Source organism: Mirounga leonina, unplaced genomic scaffold, assembly GCF_011800145.1.
Source record: "Mirounga leonina isolate KUSES-001 unplaced genomic scaffold, KU_Mleo_1.0 Mir_129, whole genome shotgun sequence".
Taxonomy (NCBI): Eukaryota; Metazoa; Chordata; class Mammalia; order Carnivora; family Phocidae; genus Mirounga; species Mirounga leonina.
Window position 1 is genome coordinate 46,550,019 of NW_023270323.1, and position 18,380 is coordinate 46,568,398.

Genomic DNA, 18,380 nt, shown 5'->3' on the forward strand with positions numbered 1-18,380 from the left:
TGCACACCTTTCTTGGAACTGCTTAGCTGTGCATGCATCAGTGACCCTCAGGCAGCCCGCAGACTTCTGTATCTCAGACTCAAGAGTAAGGGTTGGGGTCCTCCTCTGCAGCAGGAAGTGGGGTATGTGTGGCCACATCACCCATCCGCTGCATGGGGACCAAGCATTGCAAGCTGTGAACTACATCACATCTAAATGGCATCAGTTGTAAGAAATGTCATTGTCCGGGTACCAATAAGTGAAAACAGTTCCAATTAAGTTGTCACATGTCATTGACTGTAAGATACATTCTGACTCCAGAGATATTAAAATGTGAAAATAACGTGCAGTTGAGAAACCACGAAATATATTATAAGGAAAGTGAATGTGTGCATGAAAAGGTACTTGTAGGAAAAATGCTTTCTTACAGGTGCAGAAATGAATTTAAACATCAGCATGCATGAACTTATAAATGACATCCAATTCTTAAATCCCCTCTAAGCTAAGCTTACACAGCGGCCCCCCTACACACACTCATACACTGTCATTTTTGCATATTTCCATTTGGTGACTGACTTTTGGTGCTATCGACATTTAATTTCCCTTTGGACACCTTTGATATAAATAATGTCCGTTATTGCTCCCTTGCTCTCCTACCTGTACCTTCCTCCTATTTCAATGCAGTTCAAAGATTTGAATCTCACTTCAAAAAAAAAGATCTTTGCAGTGAAGATGAGTTATCAGCTGCTCAGTTTGTCTTTTAATGCTAGAATTTGTTAGACATGATTATTAATTCCAGGGGTTCAGCCTTAAGTGGAGCCTGTGAGCAGAGTGGACGGGGTCCCCTAGCCTCACTCTATGCAGGACTGTCCCTGCCAGTTTCCCTTAGGGCTGCTTCTTCTCAAAAGCGCCCCTTCGTTAATAAGGGTTTTTCTGGGCAGTGGCTTTGCCTATGATTAATTATCATGAACCCAACTTGGACCTTTGGCTTTCTGGCCCTTAGCTGAGTAGCCAAGATATTTCTCTAGACTGAGATAGTTGGCTTCAGTTCTAATTAATGATCAGTTGTTATCAGCTTAGTTTAGACTTTTTGCTCTCTGACTTTTTGGCTGGGTAGCCTAAACACTTACCAGATCCAAAGAGCTGGCCGAAATTTATGTTCCTTTTTTTGGCACTGTCTTGATCATTCTGATGCTTTCCCGGATCTGGAAAAAGATTTTAATTGTTTACAGTCTTGATTAATGGGTTTGCTATTGCTTTGATAGTCCATCATTTATAACGATAAGAAACCAAAAAACAAATGGGCATGTTATATTGCTCTTTTGGGATACTCTGGTCAATCCTTTTTAAGGAGTTACTGTTTTGTTTCCCTCTCTATTACTATTAAGTTACTAATAATTTTGTTACAATTGAACTTTAACCTATTACTATTTCTAACTCCTTTCTCCCTACGGTATTTATTAGGCCCGTACAAATTCTTACTGTTGTTTCAACAGAGTCCTTTCTCAGAGTCTTCTGGCTGTAAATCTGAAGTTAGCCACTCACTAAGACAGTTTGGGAGCAGTTTGCCTGCAAACAGAGGGCTTTCTTATCCTTCCTTTAGCATCTATCACAAAGCTCGGCGAAATTAATTGGCTTTTTACTCTCTATCAAATAAGTTAATCCCTTGCACTCCATAAGCACTCTTTGGTTAATTACCAAAGTAAATAATCCTCCTTTAAAGTGGAACCCCAAGTTCACTTTTACTAACAAGTTGTGTACTGCACTCTCAACTTGTCATCTGAGCGCTAGTTCAAGTCAGAGACTTTTCTTGATATCCACTTCTTATTAGTGAAGGCTGTTACTGCTGTGAATTAATACACTGTTAACCTAGTCTAGATGGCCTCTTCCTCCCAATACTTAGCTTAGATGGAAGCATATATTTTCTCTGCTAGAGTTCTCTGTAGCTGCTTTCTTTGTTCCCAAGGGGAAAAGAATGAAAAAAGAAAAAAAAATACAAAGTATTTGAGGGAGGTGACAGTGTCTGATGGTTTCTATTTTTAAAATGATGGTTGCACATTGAGTTTCATATGACATTTTCTTGACAATGACACTAAAGACCAAAGTTTGCTCTCAGTTATGTTTGGTGCCTTAACTCGACAGACACCTGCCTCTACAGTTTATTAATTTCTCTCTTGTCTCAGCTATTTTGATATGTTTTCTATTGGATATTAATGAAAATTTTACCCGTGGTAGAAAGCATCTCTAAGTTCACCAATGACGTCCTTTTGAAAGAAATTCTACGTTTCTTCCCCCAATCTCATTCTTTTTGACCTCTCTTCTGCAGCTGATACAACTGACCCTTCACTCTTTGAAAACTCTTCCTCCCTTGGTTGGCATGACCCTCCATGGTCCAAACTCCCCTCCTCCCTCTTCAATCATGCTTTCTCTGTCTCCTCCACAGACCACCCCCCTTAATCCTCCCATCCTCTAATACTAGACCACCCCAAGGGCCTTCTCTGCTCTGTGCCCAGACTCCTCCCTTGGGAAGGCATGGCCTCCTGCAGCCTTTCCCATCACCTCTATCCTAAATGATCCCATTATCACTCTGTTCAGTTCTCTCATCTGAATTCTGATTCATGTTTCTGTTTAGAGAATTTCCTCGTGGCTATCCTGTGATCATCCCACATTTCACTTATTCATGTATTTAACCCGATTTAGTGCATGTCTATGATGTGCCCTTTTTGGTACCAGGCCCTGAAGATACAGTGATGATCAATGCCATTTCTGCTCTCCAAGAACAGATAGCTCCATCAAACTTGAAGGTGAGGACTGTATCAAATTATTCATAATGAGAAGGAACAAAACACAACGAAAGAAAAACATGCTGCTCTTCTTGTCCCCCAATTTTTTCTTTTATGGATCTTGTTTTTGGTGTTATAGCTAAGAAATCTTTGTACAATGCAAGGTCTATGTTTTCTTCTGGCAGTTTTACAGTTTTAGGTTTTACATTTAGGTCTATGATCCATTTTATGTTAATGTTTGTATTAAGTGAGAAGTATGGGTCCAGGTTCATTTGTTGCATATGGACCTCCAATTATCTCTCCCTCTAATAAAACCTAAATACTTCTACAAAATGAGCTCCCTTGGTATTGTTTCCTCAGGGCCTCCCTCTTTCTCTCCCCACGGCTTCTGGTGGCGCACCATTGACAGCTAACACTCCTTAGCCTCCACGGGCTGGTGCTGAGTGGTACAGCCCACTTTATTCCCCACAACCTTCCATACTAGCCAGACCAGTTTCCTCACTGGGGTCAGTGGACTCTGGGAGCTATCGTTTCTGGATTACCCAAGGAAGGCCAATCAGAATCCTTCCCCGAGATTATAACATGGATATTGAGAGAGTGAAGCTTCTTCCCCCTGGAGCTGCTGAGCTAAAAAGGGCCAAATGAAGGAGGAGAGGAGGCCAACACATGGAGGGAAGCGATGGGTTGACCTGACAATAGACACCCACCCCCCACCCCGCCCCGGCTCTAGGAGTTGGCGTATGACCAGTGTCAGCCTAATGGCTGGAAGGCTGGGAGGGTCTAGTTCATTCGTGGACAAAAAATCTTACTATGAGACACTCACACTAAACACAAAATTCAGAAGACGGTGGAAGAGTTGTCTCCTGTTTCCCTTGAGTTTAACCTTGGTCCTCCTCGCTGGTTTCCCTCACTCTCTTCCTCCCCCCAGAGTCCCTTAGGTCTATTTGGCTCTCCTCCACCATCCCTGCCCTTGCATCCGCCGCTTCGCTTCTTACCTTGGCCTGCATTCAGGCTTCCTCCGAGGAAGCTGGAGCAGGGTGCTACATAGCCTTTCCTTCTGAGGAAAAAATGAAGGGAAAAGCCTTCTCCTGGTCAGACCTCAAAGCGAACCATCTACTGACAAAAAGATGAAGCAGATATAATTTGTAATAATAATTTAAAATGAAACAGATAACAATTTCACTCAAAAGCAGATTCATTATTTTAATAAATCAAATTAAATCTGATTCCCAGAACACATGCTCTACAGTGATGAGAAATTTAATTGGATGAGTTTAATTAAAACAGAAGACAGCACAGCCTAAGTTGGCAGCTTTTTGAGAATTTGGTTTGATTTAAGGGCAATTTGGAAATTAAGCCAAGGTGGTCTTGAAATGTATTAGGTGACTGGATTCCGATGGCCAAATTCTAATTTATTGCTGGTGAAACGGCACATAGAGACAGAAGCTGGGGAAGCTTTGATGCTCAACGGACTACGCTGATCCTTCCTGAGCCCAACTATCTAATGCCTTCAACCACAAGATTGATTGGTCAGGGAAAGGGAAAGCTCACGATTTCTCTCCCCTATATGTGCATCTGGTTGGTCAGTAGCCGGAGAGGATTGGAAAGCCCTACCCCCCCACACCCCATCCCCCTCCACTCTTTCCTCCTGACCTGGGTGAAATCCTCCCCTGCCCTATATGGCCTTTCCCCCTGTCCCTGCCAATCTGAGCTGCCCCCCCACCCCCCGTGTAATCTCCAATGAAGACCTGTGCTGTCTGCTTACAGATTTGACAAATCACATGACTGACATCTTGCCCTGCTCAGAGTAATAGATACCCTTTTCCTGTGGCTTGTCTTTTCTTCCACTGTTGTAATTCATTTGAAAACTCCTCTCTGAACTTATGCCCGTATGAATAATCATACTGTCCCATTCGTGATCTTCTCAGAACTCTGGCTGAGGGGACATTTTGTGACAAGACCCCTCCCTGCCTTCATTCCATGGAAAATAATTTTGTTGCTCTGATTTCAGTGGAAGTTGACATGAAATGCAATTGCACATTTTGCGGGGGGGGGGGGAATCTAAGTAGATTATTAAGGGCTCATAATTGTGATTTACCTTGGCTTTTTAATTTGAATACTTTAATTGCCTACTTTACAAACTGGGCTTTAAGAAAATAAAATAAGATTTGAAACTTTGAGTGTACCTTCAAAGGGCTGTGTTTTGTGGTTTCTCTAAGACAGAGAAGCCCTATGTCCCTCCACTTCCAGTTATTCTTTCCCTCCTTCTCTCCTCATCTCTCATTTTCTTTTCATCCTTTATGTCCCTCTGTGTGCACGTGCAAATGCTTTCATGATTTTTAGTAAGTGTACCTGAAACAAAATGCAAAGGAAAAAGTACAGGTAGGGAGAGAAAGAGACACTGGTCCCAACTCCTGACCCTCAGACAATTGAAGGCACTGTTTAATCCTGCGGGCCCCCAAGGCACAAGGGAGCAAAGCATTCCCCGAAGTCCCACCTCACTGGCTTTCTTCCACTTACTGGGATTTGACAACACTTTCCCCGCCTTTGAGCATGCTGTTCCTTCCACCTGGAAACCTCACCACTGGTGTGCAGCTTGGAGGCCTTCTCAATCTTTAGGCTTTAGTTCAAATTTTGCCTCCTGTGAGAAGCCTTCCTGACAGCCATCAGTGGTCTGTGCCCCCCAACCTGGGTTTTCTCTATCAGGATCCTATTTGTTTCCTTCTTGGCTCATGTCACAATTTGTAATTGTCTCATTTATTTTCAGTTCCTTGAGTTTACTGTTTGTCCTTGGTTTTCTTTTGGTCTGTTTGCTGGCTCTGACACTGAGCTCCAAGGGAAGGGCTGGGACTTGCCAGTTGAATTCAGTGCTCTAGGGAGAACACCTGGTGCATAATAGGCACTCAATAAACATGCCTTTAGTGAATGAACAAATGAATGAGTGACCACCCTCTCCAGAGAGGCCTGGTGTGCCAAACTGTTCTGAGAAGCCCTTTGCTACATTGATTCTGAATTCTGTTCAGGGAGACCTCTAAGGAGGGTGCACCAGCCAAGTGGGTTGGGTGGGCTATTTCTAAGGCCAAGTCCAGAGGAAGTCACCCCAAGGAACACTTAGAAGGACAGAGTGAAGCAATCCCTGAATTATTTTCTTAATGAAGGGAGTTAACTTGGATCTCAAATTGAATCAGGTGTCCAATATGGAGGGCTCAAAGCTAGCCACGTTTGGTAACCACCCTTATATAATGACCCCCAACCTATGCAGGCAAAACCCCGGAAGCATTGTGCCAACCTTGGCAAGATAGGGCACTGCTTTAGCCCAGGATAAAAAATAAAATTAACATTAAATATTCTTGAGGCGATGTCTCTGAACAGCTACAAAAGACAATGACTTTCCTCTTACTGAACTTCTGTATTTTTTTTTTATATCTTGAGTATCTCCAAGGCAAAGACTTTACAACATTCATCTTTATATTCCTGTCACAATCTCCAGCGTAGAAGCGTATGATAAGAGGAGCACAAGAAAACTCAGATATTCTAAAAGTGTATGACCCTTAAGTTATATTTGTAAGTATCATCCTTTACTGGGAGGAATTTCTCATTATAAGCATGCAAAATATACAGTCCAGAGGATGGTGAGAAATAATCCTTCTATTTATGAAGTCAATTATCAGTCCGTGAAGAGCCCATCTTGGGTGAGCATCTGAGAATGACTCCTACCCCACCTCCTTTTATTTCCCCAGTGTCTGTTCCATCTTTTCTCCTCCGAATCCTTTCTTCCAAGGTCCATGCCTCATCCTGGAGAATAATATCCCTTCTTTACCCTGTGTTGCTGGAGAAGACTTTTAGCTCTTAATATTTTTTTCAGAGGACTAATACAAATGTAATTCAAAATAACACAAAATGTATTAGGATTGGATTCAACTGCTTATAGCAGATAACCCACATGGCTTAAACACGATAATTTCTCTTTCTCTTCTAAAGATGAATGAGAGCAGTCCAAAGCTGATATGGCAACACCTCGCTACCAGGGGCCACTGCTCCTTCAATCTCTCTGTTCCATTATCCCTAGTTGGTCACTTCCATTTTCACGGTCACCTCATGGTCCAAGATGGCTGTTGGCAAAAAGTACAAAGAAGGGGGGCGCCAAAGGCAGCAAGGGTATTCCTGCCAGTGGAGGCAGCCCCCTTTAATGAGATCTCCCAGAAGCCTCACCCAATGACTACTGTTTGCATCTCATGGCCAATTCTATATGCAAGGATGATAAGAAATGTTACCCCTGATCTGGGCACATTGCTGCTCTGAGTGTTTTACTATTATGAAAAAAGAGAAGAATTGGAGACTGGATATTGTGTAACCCCGTGGCTCAAAGCATGTGTCGGAATCATCTGGAGGGCTTATTAAAACACAGATTGTTGTATCCCCAGAGTTTCTGATTTAGAAGGCCTGAGAGGGATCCGGAGACACTTGGAAAACTGGGAAAACCACTAGCATTTTCTTCCAAGCAAGTCAATTTTTTTTTTCCACCTGATACTGGCTATCTATTTATTTTAACCTCAATCCACTATTTTACTAAAAGAAGTCCCACACTCATTACTCTACCAGAGAGACCCTTCCCATCAGAGACAGGGCAAGGGAAAAAGGAAATCATGTCTTGCCATGACTACCATGGCTGGAAATCTGCGCTCTCCCACCATTTGCAGACTAGAACATCTACACTAGATGTGGAGCTGAGAAAGAACTGAAAGAGATTGAGTTTTAGTGGCATCAATTATCAGTGCTCAAGAAGCAAAAGAAAAAAAAAATTGGTGGAAGATTCCTGAAGATCCGGGAACTTCCAAAAGGCCACATAATTGGTCTTCCTTTGCCACTGATGGCACAGGGTAATTAGGAGGATTCATTCTTAAGCAGGGAGATGGTGTAGACTCGTGGTTACAGACCAGCAGAAGACAGGAGAAGGGAGAAAAAGGTCATGGGTCCATGGGCTTGGCAGTGGGGCTGGCCAGCCGAGGGTAGGAATGTAATTGCCTTGGGATCAGAGACCTTGCACTGAATACTCACCCCTGTGGTACTTCCTTCCTCCACCTCCCCACCCTTTCTCTTAGTTTTTTATTTATCTCCAAAATTTGCTGAGTGAAGGAAGGAAAAGGAAAGAATTTTTGTCTGCACTCAGCCTAAAGAAATAAAGATCTACAAATCCTTGGAGACCGTGGAGTAGGGAGAGTGAAGGAAGAAGTTAAAGAAACCCAAGGGAGATGTGAAAAGTTAGGCCAAGGAAGTCAGAGGCAATTTGCACAGAAGGATTTGCCCCTTCTGGGGCTGTTTACCCCACAAGCTCTTCTTCTCTTATCATTTGGGGAATTTTTGTGTTTTATTCTATTTTATGGTGTAATTCCCACACAAACTATTTTCCTGGTGGGGTCTGATTTGAACATGATGCTCTGAAGTCCCAAGCTAGTTGTGTGTGTGTGTGTGTGTGTGTATTTCTTTCAATTGTCCATTGTCAAAAGGAGGGTGATATAGGTTCCTTTACCTTCTTTCCCTCTTCAGGGTTTGGGCCTCCAAAAGGTAATAACTAACAGTTCTAAATTCGATATAGTTGGAAAAGTTCTACACGGAAAACAGAAACTCAAAACTCACTTTAAGTTCATTTTAATTGAGTCGCAGTGTAATGTAGACCTTGAACTTCTTCAGCCAGCCACATAACCAGGGAGGCACTTCAAAGAGAGGAATCCTGAAGAATTCACCAAGAGCTGGAGGGGTATAAAATGTTCACCATAAAACAGGCCTTTGTGGAGCACCTGGGTGGCTCAGTGGGCTAAGCATCTGCTTTCGGCTCAGGTCATAATCTCAGGGTCCTGGGATCAAGCCCCACGTTGGGTTCCTTGCTCAGCTGGGAGCCTGTCTCTCCCTCTCCCTCTGCCCCTCCCTCTGATCATGCTCTCTCTCTCTCTCCCCCAAATAAATAAAATCTTTAAAAAGAAAAAAAAAAAACCAGACCTTCACTAGATCAATCCTTTCTCTCGGCAATAAGGCAGTTGAGGTTTGGTGCGGGTGCGTGACTTGGCGGAAGGTCACTAGCAGAGATTCCAACATATGCGCTTTGCTATTCCCACATTTGTAGCCTGTCTTGTTCTACTCATACTTCACTAGCCAATATTTTAGGTATTCACAAATTTCTGAAACTTCATAAACATTTTGGTAGTTGGAGTTATCAGGCTTAATTAATTAAAACAATTCTGCCTGTGTCAGACATTGAGCCAGAGCTAAGGTCAGAAGGACAGTAAATGCAAACACCAGTTCCCTGCCCACAAGGAGCTTTTACTCTAGCACAAGGGATAGAATGTACACAACAGTTGGCAGACAGGGTAGATAGAGTGCATGCGATAGAAATACAGCATGAAATAGAGGGGCCTTCTGAGGAGAACTGCTTCCAAATGGGAGGAAGTGTTCACAGAGGAGGTGGCTTTGGGCTGCCTGGGGAGCAACTGGAGATGTGACCATGACCTAGAGGAAGGCAAGGAAGAGCCCCCCCACATGATTTTACAGAATAAAAGCTGGCTGTGGAAGGAGTACACAAAAGACAACAGAGTGTTTGGTTTCACTAGAGAATACTCTGTGTGAAGGGAATTGGTATGACAGAAACAGCCTCCCAAAGGCATTGGAAAGCAAATTTCTTTAAGTATAGGCACATGTATTCGTTTGTGGCCGCCATAACAAAGTACCACAGACTGGGGGGCTTAAGCAACAGAAATTTATTTTCTCACAGTTCTGAAGGCTGGAAGTCCAAGATCAAGGTGAGGGCAGGGTTGGTTTCTCTGGAGGCCTCTCTCTTTGTCTCAAAGATGGCCCCATTCTCGCTGTGTCCTCACTTGGTCTTTGCTCTATGCGCAGGCTCCCCTGGGGGCTCTTCCTCTTCTTAGAAGGACACCAATCATATTGGATTAGGGTCCCACCCTGATTACCTTATTTAAACTTAATCACCTCTCTAAAGGCCCTATCTCCAAATACAGTCACATTCTGAGGTCCTGGGGGTGCAGGCTTCAATAAATTTCAGAAGGGCACAAACCACCACAACTGCTAGTCTGTATGATTATGTTACTTCAAGACAGATTACACTTTTGTAATAGCTACCAGGCATTAAGAAAGCCTATTAAAACTACTTACACATTTACTCTCCCAGACATTTTCTATGAATCTTTTATTCAAGTATAAAGATTAAAAGTAGAGGTTCAAGTACTGCATAAAAACTTGAGAAAACAAACCTGCATTTCTACTCCAAGGAATTTACCCAAGTGAAATAAAAAACATATGTCCACACAAAGACTCATCCACAGGGTGCCTGGGTGGCTCAGTCGTTAAGCATCTGCCTTCAGCTCAGGTCATGATCCCAGGGTCCTGGGATCGAGCCCCACATTGGCCTCCCTGCTCCGTGGGAAGCCTGCTTCTCCCTCTTCCACTCCCCCTGCTTGTGTTCCCTCTCTTGCTGTCTCTCTGTCAAATAAATAAATAAAATCTTTAAAAACAAACAAAACAAAACAAAGACTCATCCACAAAGGTCCATGGCAACATTACCCATCATAGTGAAAATGTGAAAACAACCCAACTATCCAACCAATGGCCAGATAAACAAAATATGGTATACCCATACCATGGAATATTATTCAGCCATAAAAAAGGAATGAAATACGGACATGTACTACAACGTAGATGAACCTTAAAAACATGATGCTAAGTTAAACAAGCCAGATGGAAAAGGCTACATAGGGAATGATTCTATTTATGTGAACTGTCCAGAAAAGGCAAATTTATAGATACAGAAGGCATATCAGGGGTTGCCTGGGCCTGGAGAAGGGAGTAGAGACTGATGTAAGTAAGCATAAAGGAATGTTTTAAGATAAAAGAGAAGTTCCAAACCTGGATTATGGTGACGGTTGCACAAGTCCATAAATTTACTAAGAAGCATTGAATTATATGCTTGCAATGGATGGATTTTATGGTATGCAAATTGTACTTCAATAAAGCCAGAAAATGTTTGCATGCCAACCTTGTGCAGGAGCCAGGCTAACCTTCTCCTTATCGTTCCAATTTTAGTATATGTGCTGCTGAAGTAAGCACAATAAAGCCAGAAAATATTAATAAAAAATACATAGGCGGCATTGAAAAATTACAAGAAAATAAAATAAACTTTAAAAATTTCCTGTAATCATGCAGGAGCCCTTATGCCTTCCATCTGTAGTCTGCAGAAGGCAAAAGCTTACCCCCATCCCAAGTGGGTTCTTGGTTCTGCACTTGTGGGGTAAAAGGAAAGGGGAGAACTTTGCAGCTCAGGGGTGTCATGTACTGTTTCACATCCACTAACCAGCTCCTGGTGAAGTCCAGCAAGTGATAAAATCCTGCAACAGTAACCCTGGGAGGGCCCTCAAGGACCACCTCTTACAAACCTCTCATTTAATTGAAGCTGGAGTGGGGGCTCAGAAACCATATAACCGAGCTGCTCAGGACACCACAGGTGGTGAATGGCCAAGTTGGAATCCATCTCAGGTGCCCTGATTCTTAATCCAGAGTCATCCATTGGGCTGTCTCTTCACATCTCTTAGCCTTTCTCAGCCTCAGTGATCCCACCTGCAAAATGGAGACAGTTTATCTGCCCCTGCCACATGAAGATCAAATGAGATCAATGATGTGAAAATGCTCTCGAAAACAGAAAGCCATTGGGGTCCCTGGGTGGCTCAGTCGGTTAAGTGTACAGCTCTTGATTTCGGCTCAGGTCATGATCTCAGGGTTGAGAGATCAAGCCCCACATCGGGCTCTCCGCTGGGCAAGGAGCCTACCTAAGATTTTCTCTCTCCCTCTCCCTCTGCCCTTCCCCAAGCCCCACCCTCCACCCTTTCTCCCTCTCTAAAAAACAAAACAAAACAAACAAATGAAGAAAAGAAAGCTTCTACTAATGCAAATTGCTATTGTAGTCTTATTAGCAGGTCAGTTGTGGGTCTAGCTCAGAATCTAGACCAAAGATCTACAAGATTACACTTCCAGGAAATGCATTTGTCCGTCCTGATGTGAACATGAATCTCTGGTTCAAGTTGTTCCTCGGCATCTTGAGCGGGTGGGGGTGGGGCAGTTTGGGCACAATTCCTTTAATTTTCCAGAACATTCTCATTCCAGAATACCATTATCTTCCTGCTGTCCATCCGTGACACTTTAATTACCTCAATGACAGTGAAATTTAGATTGTGTGCATTCAACTATGATTACTCAAGTAACAACAATGGAAATGAAGATTTGATTTAGATATGTATAACCTAAACTTATTTATTTTACCCTCCTCCTTTGAAAACATATCCATTACTGTTGGGACACAAGAAAGGGACCTCTGTGTCTAATAACACCTGGAAATCCCCAAGACTGTAAACTAAGTATATTTTGGAGGGTATTCATCTCTGCTAAAAGATCCTCTCAATCGAACGCCTTTCCCTGAGCCTCCTACCACCCACACAGGGGTGGATCTCACTAGGAACCCTCAGCGAATGGAGAGCCCAGCAAACCAATCATCACTGCTGGCCCAGGAAAAACACCAGGTGCAGAGCCCAGCACAGAATGTGATCTGAGAAAGCACTTATAAATCAAGCAGGTCCCAGGGAGTGAAAGTACAAGTTAGTAAAAATAACAACAAAGTAACCATGAAATGTTAAATCAGATCAACCCAACAGCAAACTCATTACTGGGACCTCTATAGAAAACCCAGGTTGAAGCCTCCCCAGTAAGCCAGGAAAAACCTGGAGAAGCATTCTCACCTCCCACATCTGGTTACTTTTCATATATTAGGAGGATTGGCCCTCTAACTGTGATATATGCCCCAAATGTTTTCTCCCAATTATCTTATGACTTTGTCATGACCTTTTTTAAATTTTACCATGCAAGTATATTTATTTATAGGCAGTTTAAATTATCAGTCTTTTCTTTTGTTGCATCTGAGTTTTGAGTTACATTTAGAAAGGATCTCCTCATACCTACATTATAGAGACAGTTACCCATATTTTCTCCTAAAACTGGAGGTGGGGGGGGTTCATTCTTCATCCATCTGGAGTTTATTCTTGTATACCGCTAACCCGTGGTCCTTACGACATTTATTAAAAAGTCCATTTTTGCCCTAGTCATTGGAGATACTACCTTTATCATGTGTTATATTTCCACATATATTTGGGTCTATTCCTTGACTTTCTATCCTATTCCAATAGTCTGATTATCTACCTATGTGCCAGTGTCACGCTGTTTTAATTTCAGAGGCTTTATAATAAAGTACATTGTAATATCTGGTAGGCTCTCTTCCCCCCAGTGTTTTCTCAACTACTCTTGCATGTCTTGTTTTGTTTTTCTGTATGAACTTTATTATTAACTTGCATGGTTCCAGAAAAAGGCTTTACTGGTATTTTTGTTGGGATCATATTAACTTAGGAAGACCTGGTATCTATGACACTTAGGATACGAGTCATCCTATCCAAGAACAGGGATTTCTTCCCATTTGTTCAAGTTTACTTTTATGTCTTTCAAGAGTGTTTTAAAGTTGTTTTTTTCCCCCTTATAAAATCTGCACATTTATGTCTAAGTGTTATGTCTTTTTTTGTTGTTACATCCTGTTACTTTTTGAAGCCAAGCTGATCCAGGCAGTTGATTTTGGGTTCTAAATAAAGAGTGACATATTCTTCTCCTCCACTCTTCATTTCCCTTTGCCAGTCCATTAGTCTCACTGGCATGATTTGAGAGTACGTCCATCGACTACGTTGGGAGAACAAGAAACAATAGTAGGTCTAGGGTTTAAGACAAGATGACATAAGACAGTGGTGAATAAGGCCTTCAGGTCTTAGCAAGAGAGAATTCACATCTGCCTGGGGGCAAAGATAAGAGTTGCAGGGCTCTCATATATTTAAAAATCTAAAACTAGATTTAACTCGTCTGCTTTTCTCAGTCAAGTAAACTCTATCAATTTTCATGACGTCTTGGACAATCTTCTAAATCCTCTTTCCTCTTCTGGGTCTGATATAATACAGTATACTCATGAGTAATAGTACTGAGTTGATAAATCCCTTCTATAAATTCTCCTTTCTTAATATTTCCCTAATACTTTCATGATCCAAACTCCATGTGGCCACAGGAGTCTCTGATAGATAGTTGTCTCCAAGACTATCTGTAAAACAAAGTGAAAGGCAGGCCCTGTGAATTCTGGTTCACATCTCACACTGTCCATTTTGGTCAGATTTCAGACTTGGGGTCTCTAGATGGTTTTCTCAGGTTGGTACACGGTCCTACTGAGACCAAGATCAATGGCTAGATTTTACTCCAGACCAGCCAGCTCTCCATTCTCCCAAAGTTTCTCTTTCAATGGTACTCTAATTCCTTAGACCCAAAGAGGACTGAGTGAGAAATCTAGACAAGTCATAGGAAATCCAATGTTGAAAAAACAACTGGAGACCTAAGGCAATTGGAGACTCTGAGCCTTTGGCAGGAATGAGAAGGAAGACCCTTGCTGGGCACTTTCACCCCTTTCTCTACCAGTTTCACTGCTGAACTCCTACACACCCTTCAAGGTCAAGCTTAACCGTCACCTTTGTTACATAATTTTTCATGACACTCCTCTACATCCCAAACATGTAATCGCTCCCTCGTTTGTTTTCCTATTAAATTTTACACATACTTCTATTAGCATTTGAATCACATTTTATCACAGCTCTCTCTTATTTGTTTATATCTCTGTCTACTAACAAGGCTTCAGATTCCTGGAGGGCAGAACTATATTTCATTCATCTCAGTATCCGCCAGATCTAGCAGTTTAATTGAATGAAATTGACCAGACAAAGAGATTTGAATTTTTTTGTTCTATTCACCATTTGAGATCTATTAGTCACAGCCTTGGCAGGAAGCAGTGCTGAGTTTCACCCCGCTCACATTTGCACCAAGAGACCCAGACCAGAGCTCCTTGGTCAAGGTAAGCCATGTGCTTCAAAGCCCATCTCCCTTTCAGCCCATTGGTGAGCTCTTACCTGGTAAGATGTGAACAGGTATGAGGATTAAATAAGGTAATGCATCTAAGGTGCTTATTGGTGAATAATAATTAAAATGCTGGTGACTTTATACAACACAAACTGATGAAAAAGTTGGATGACAAACAGTAGAGCTACTGAGTCGAAGGAATTCCTTAATGAGTTGCTATGGGATCCAACAATAGTTTCCCATCTTTTTTTTACCCCTACACGTAAGATAAGGGGCATATTCCCAGGGTCATTCCTATGGACTGGCATGTAGTAGATAAGGATACAGGCAACGTCATGTACATTTGCTGGCCCTTTCTGTCTCCTTTCCCTGCGCCTTGAGAAAGCATACTGGAATGTCTGTGAATAAAAATGGCGCAATTTGGGGCGCCTGGGTGGCTCAGTCGTTAAGCGTCTGCCTTCGGCTCAGGTCATGATCCTGGAGTCCTGGGATCGAGCCCCATATCAGGCTCCCTGCTCCGCGAAAAGCCTGCTTCTCCCTCTCCCACTCCCCCTGCTGTGTTCCCTCTCTAGCTGTGTCTCTGTCAAATAAATAAATAAAATCTTAAAAAAAAAAAAAAATGGCGCAATTTTTAAAATAACATGTCTACTCTTATTATTTGTTTAATACACAAAACTTAGTTCTCCATTATTACTAATAAATTACTCCAGCATACCTCTGTTTTGACTCACCAGTGTTTTGTGAAACCCAGTTGCTAAGATCCATTATTTTAAATCCAGAGGGCTTGAGGCCGACCATTGTCACAGTGTGAAATGTTCACAAACTCTTCTACTAACCATATAATTATGAAAAGCAGGCTTGTCAAATGTGCTATCAGAATATTCTCATGGAGGGGTACTTGGGTGGCTCAGTCGGGTAAGCATCTGAGTCTTAGTTTTGGCTCAGGTCATGATTTCATGGTTGTGGGATCGAGCCCCACATCAGGCTCTGCACTCAGCACAGAATCTGCTTCAGATTCTCTCTTCCTCTCCCTCCCACTCCCACTCTCTCTCTCAAATAAATAAATAAATAAAATCTTAAAAAGAAAAAAAGAATATCCTCATGGATAATCATGACACAGAATGAAGCTGCAGTGTCTCAGGAGATAATTTAAAGCTCAGCATTCTGGCAGGAAAGAGATGGCAAATTCAAAAAAGGAGATAAAAGAGAATTGGATAAAGGCAGTATTTACAAATGCTCAGGCAAGTTTAAGGGAAACCAACAAGTGATGGTAAAACACCCACGGGCTAGAACCAACTGGAAGTTGCTATGACCTACTTCTTAGAGGGGAGAGCAAGAAAGTAGCCATTGGAACCCGAAAGAGAGCGATAGCTGTCAGAAGTGGCTGTGAGCCAGGGGGGTAAATACTGCAAGGTCTTTTCCCTTCTCCTGCCTCATTGGCCAAACCCAACTGGAATTCCCAGGGCATGGGCCGGCGATCCAGTCCAGAAAGGCCAGTCCTCCTGGACAGAGAACAGGGTGAGGGCTGCAAAGTACACATAAAGGGACAAGCAGGAAACATCCAGCACCACTGGCAACCAGCTCTTTTCTTCTTGATTCTGCATTGTGATTTCTAGCCTATTTTCCGGGGGAACTGGACAAGATTTGAATCATCTTCTACTTGGTCTAAAGGAGAAAGCTCTTTTTTTTTTTTTTGTCAGCAAAACCAGAAACAATAGGTTCACAAATGTGCAATTAAACCCTAGAAACACATGGGTTTTTCATCTCCATCTTAGATAAAAAGAAATCTCAGTTATGTCTTTCCCAGGCCATTTTAATTAACTTTGTCAAGAAAGTTCTAAATGCCTAACTCTCTTTATCTTTGTCTTCAGAATATCAATTGGGCAGAATGTAAAGATAAAACTTAACAGAATTTACAGTGAAGGGGAGGGGGGAAAATCCTGAAAAAGAATAGAAAATTATAAGGGTTTTTTTTCACTCTCTTCCTTTTTAATTCTTGTTCTACTTACTCAATAGGATTTTGATGGCTAACAGAACTAAAAGTCCTGTGTATTCACTGCGATGACACATCTCCTGATCCAGCTGGAATCCTTCTCAGAGAAACAGGCGGAGATCGGGCTGACCTTCTTTGCTGGGCAGGTGGGGCCTCCATTTTCAATTCAAGCTAGCTCATCTGACAGTTTTGAGAGGACACCAAATATTTACTCTATTTAATATAGCACTTTTATTGACTATGAAAAATAACAATTTATCTATACTAATTATATATAATTTGAAAAATATATAAAGATAAAAGATGGAAGCCATGCATGACCTCCTCTAACAGTGGAAACTCCTGTTAATGTTTTATTATATTCTCTTTTATTCTTCTTTTTATACATAGAGTTCCCAGATAGGCATTGCACACTGCATGCAGGTTTTTAATCTTTCTGTATTATAGTGAATATTATCAACCAATATTCCCCATGTTATCAAGTGAATGTCAAAATAATAAAATTTAAAGACTGCCTAACATTTTATGTATGGATGGTGTCTTAGTCTATTTGGGCTGCTATAACAGAATACCATAGACTGGGGTGCAGTGGCTTAAACAACAAACATGTATTTCTCACAGTTCTGGAGTTTGGGATTCCAAGATCAAGATCCCCATATGGCTGGGTTCTGACGAAGGCCTTCTTCCCGGTTTCTAGGCTCATGTCTTCACCTTGTATCCTCATGTGGTAGAGAGAGAGAGAGAGCTAACTCTCCTCCTCTCTAACAAGGGCCCTAATCCCATCAAAGGGACTCCACCGTCATGACCTAATTAACTCCCCAGAGCCCCACCTCCTAATACCATCCTACTGGGGCTAGGGTTTCAACCTAAGAATCCAGTGGAATACAAGCATGCAGTCCAAAGCAGATGGTTCTACCCCTATGTAATTTAACCATTCCCCTATTATTGGACATTTGGCTTTTTCCAATGTGGTTTATCCAGTTTCCTTATTCTGAATAAGACTGCAGTGAACACCTTCATTCATAATTTTTTTCAATCTATAAATTTCTGAGAACAAATTTCTTGAAGCAGGGTTAGGAAGTTAAAGTTTCACTTCGGATCTTGCCAAATTGCAATCCAAAAAGATCGTACTAATTTACATTCACACCCACAGGATACAAGAGTGCCTGTTTTTACAGAACCTGGCAGACACTGAGTACTGGAACTTATTTTTATCTCTGTTAAAGGCATTTTGTTGTTTTTTCAACTGACATGTCTTTGTTCAGTGAGGGTGAACGTTCTTTCACACATCGTAGTCCATTTAACTCCCTTCTTTGTGGATTGTCTGTTCCTGCAGTTTAGCAGCTGAACCTTCTTCCAAATTTTTGTTCCTCTCCTGAGGATCACAAAACTTTATACAACTTTATTCCAATTCATTGAGTGTTTTCAGATGGTTGGTTGCTTTTAACAGAGTGAGTGGATTCCAAAAATGTCATTCCAGTTTGGTTTTTGACAGAGAACGGCTATATGCTCAGCTGAATGCTGCCCACACTGTTTTCCAAAACCATACCTAAAGTTATCTTAATTGTCTCTCTGCATATATTAAAATACACAGTAGCCTACAGTTTTTAGTTCATAAATCCAAAGCTCTTGGAAAC

The 18,380-nt window shown here is 41.9% G+C and overlaps 1 pseudogene; it reads right to left on the reverse strand.

The window, feature by feature from the left end:
- Window positions 1-10,777: 10,777 nt before the first annotated feature.
- Window positions 10,778-10,877, reverse strand: LOC118010935 (annotated as a pseudogene).
- Window positions 10,878-18,380: the final 7,503 nt, after the last annotated feature.